The sequence below is a fragment of the Arachis ipaensis genome, chromosome B06 (genome assembly GCF_000816755.2).
Source record: "Arachis ipaensis cultivar K30076 chromosome B06, Araip1.1, whole genome shotgun sequence".
Lineage (NCBI taxonomy): Eukaryota > Viridiplantae > Streptophyta > Magnoliopsida > Fabales > Fabaceae > Arachis > Arachis ipaensis.
The window spans coordinates 136,424,994-136,428,686 of record NC_029790.2 but is presented as its reverse complement, the minus strand read 5'-3'; positions in this window follow the sequence as shown (position 1 = coordinate 136,428,686).

Here is a 3,693-nt window from a genome sequence, read left to right as displayed (position 1 = left end):
AAGCATACTTTACCATAAGTAATTTTATGTTAATATATTAAATACTTTTATATCAGTAGTTCTTGCAATCAAACAAAATTAGAAGAATAGAGAAAAAGAAAGAACATATAGATGGTGTGTATATTATGTAAAGAGAAAAAAGATCTTGAATTTTGGATCACATGCAAGTTTGATTCTAAAAGTTGAAGAAAAATGTACAATGTGATCTTCTGAAAAGAATTATACATGTGAGTTTTCATCATTCTGTTTGATTTTGCATTGATCTCTAGTGAATATTATTCTTATACTTGAGTGCCATTTCCTTTTTTTATTCAATCAAACTTCATCATGACAAAAGTTCGATTTGCCCCTTTATATTAACTTAGAGTCACATCTATGATCTAACATGCATCTTTATATATATTTCTGAATCTTCCAAACCATATGATTTTGGCGTATGACATTGATTTCCATCATGATAGCATGAAAAAAACATTACACGAGAATTAAATGATAAATTCTACACTATAAATTTCATAATTTTACTTTACCCAAAAAAGGTAATAATTTGCATCGCATACAATTTAAGTTACACAAATAAATAATTAATAAACATGATAAGCTAATGATTTTTTTATTTAATAAATGGAGACCACTTTAATAAAGACATTAAAAATGTCTTTTTTTTTTAATATTTATATATGTTATGTATGTTATTATTGGACATCTTTATTAAATCGGTTAATATATAATTTATTTTTTAATAAATCAGAACAAAATCAGTATATTATAGCAACAATAATAAACTCAATTGTCTGCATTATAATTATTAGACCCGATTTGATCCGATCGAATTACACAATCTAAATCGAATATCTTTAAATTTTTTGATAAAAAGACAAATATATCTCTGACTTTTTGTTTTAGGTTTAGCGTTTAGGGTTTAGGGTTTAAAGACAAATATATCTTTAAATTTTTTACAGACATTTGAATTCCTAAAAATTTAAAAATACAATTAGATCCCTAAAAAAAACAGGTTTATTGTTATTGTAATAAAAAAAATCAATTTTATTATAATTTGTTAAGAAATTAAAAAATAACCGGTTCATTAATACGTCAAATAATAATCGGCACGTAAACGTCTTTACAAAAAGACGTTTTAAATAGGGGTGCACATGACCCGGTCCAATCCCGAACACTTTAAGGACTAATTTAGTGTGATTTCATCGGGTCTAGACAAGGGCGGAGCCACATAGAAGGTAAGGGGGCAATGGCCTCCCCCAACCCTCAATTTTTCTCTATAAATTATACATAAAATTTAATTTAGCCCCCTAAATGTTTTATTTTAAATATAAAATTAATTTTTTTGGCCCCTCCCTCACATTGAGGTTAGCTCCGCCCCTGGGTCTAGGGCCGGGTAAAGGTATCAAAAATAGACCCGGTCATTATTTCGAATCGGGCCCGAACCATAGCTCGGGTCATCCGAACTCGATCTGATGGCCCGGTCATCATACACAATTAATATTTTGTGCTATTAGTGATGGATGATGGCTATTCTTATGTGGAATTTAAATATTGTAAACCTTAATATTTTGTGTTATTAGTCATTATAAGATTAAAAGTTAATATTTTATGTTTAAAATGCATAAGACTTTAGACTAATGCATAATATTGTGTTATTTGTATTGATTTAAATATTTGGTGTTATTAGACAATATTAGTATTGATTATAGTTATGCTTTAATTTTAGAGAAGGGTTGGTTCTTGTTATATTTTTTAAAGTAAATTTTACTATGTGAATTGTGAAATAATGGTTGGAGATTAGGTGATTTTTACATGCTAAAGGCCCGATTTTCATCCGGTTTTTACCCGATTTTCACCCGGCCCGAAGGTGCATAGGTTTCATCGGGTCTAAGATCGGGTTAGGGTCTAAAAATTAGGCCCTATCTATATTTCGGGCCGGATTTGAATTAAACCAACCCCGGTGTGGCCCGGCCCATGTACATCCGTAGTTTTAAGCGTCTTTATGGAAGCATCCTCCTTAATAAATAACTTTAGGTAAGATATTAGCAAAAAGTAATAACTAACTAATCCGGATTGATTGAATAGTTAGTTCATTCATCTACTTAAATAAGTATAACGAATTTGAATATTTTCAAATAGAAAAGTATATGGAACCAAGAGGTTACCAGCCAAAAACTAAACAAAATCACATTAATTTATATTAATAATTAATTTTAAATTTTTTAAATTCAAAATTTAAAAAATTTAAAATTGATTAAGTAAACCTAATTAAAACCTATAAAAATCTTCCTCTTCTCTTTCACATTAACCTACCCACCTCCAACAATCATACATACAGACCTCTCTCTCTCACCGTCAGGCTCTCTCCGCCTCCCCACCGCGACCCATTCCTCCGATTGCTTTAAAGGAATGTATATCAATTGGTCAAGACGTCCTAACCGAAGCAATGCAGGGTCTATAATGCCAGGTCTGTTTGTTGCTCCAATGATGAGCACTGTTTTTCTTAACAGACATTCCATCCATCTCTGCTAGTAGTTGGTTCAACACTCTATCAGCACCGCTGGAATTCCCTCTTGAACTTCCTCGCTGCAGATCCGAAATGTCAAAGCTTTAGAAAAATAATTAGTGGCAATTTGTGTGAAATATAAAAAAATATTCATTTAATATGAAAAAAATATCCTAATACTTAACAAAAGAAATATCTAGTTATATTTTAGCAAAAATAATTAAATATCTATAAAATTAAAAAAAAATGAAATTCTTAAAGAAATAGAGACATTCACATTTGCAATACAAAAAAATTCGAAAAATATATAAAAGAACATCAATTTAGTATGAAAAAGAAATATTCTGATACTTAGCAGAAGAAACATCTATATATATTAACTCGTAGAGATTTTGGATTCACCCAAAGATATTTTGGCTGGTTTTTGGCTAATACCTTTTTAGTTCCCTAGCATTATTTTTTTCAAATTAGTCACCAGCCTATGAGAATTAGAAGATATCGTAAAAAAAAAAAAAAAAGAAAGTAACTAAATTTTAAATGTATTATTTAAAAAATTATTTAGATGAATGATCTAATTAGATGACTTTGTGAACAGTATAAAAGTTAAACTCATAAAAACAATACTAAAATTTTTATTTCCACAAGAATACTTACAAAACCAAAAACAAAAACAATGTTGAATTTTACCAGCCAAAGATGATTGTTACATTATTTGATACATAAGAATTGGTGCATATTTCATAAAAATACGAGTATGATTCTCACTGTTATATAAAAACTATTTAATTCTATAAATATTAAAATTCCAAAAGAATTAAAGACGTACTCTAACTTTGAAATAACCAGTAGTATTCAATCTACATATTTGTTTAACCAAAAAAATGAGTAGAGCTCGAGATTTGAGGACATTTGATAGAAAATAAATAAGAAAAATAGGTGGTTGTCTAATAGTGAGAAGAATATTAGGTGAATGTGGGAATAGAGGGCATAGAAGGAAGCATGTGTTTGTGTTTGTTTTAATTTGCTTCGAAGTTTGAGTTATAATTTTCACTACCTTCTTCCCTGCCCTGTTCCCTTTGAGTATCAAACCAAAAACGACAAAAAAGAAAGCAAGGAATCACCGAAATCAACGCCGTTTAGGCTCATGTGCTCCACCACATTACATGCTACTCCCCATCAAATAA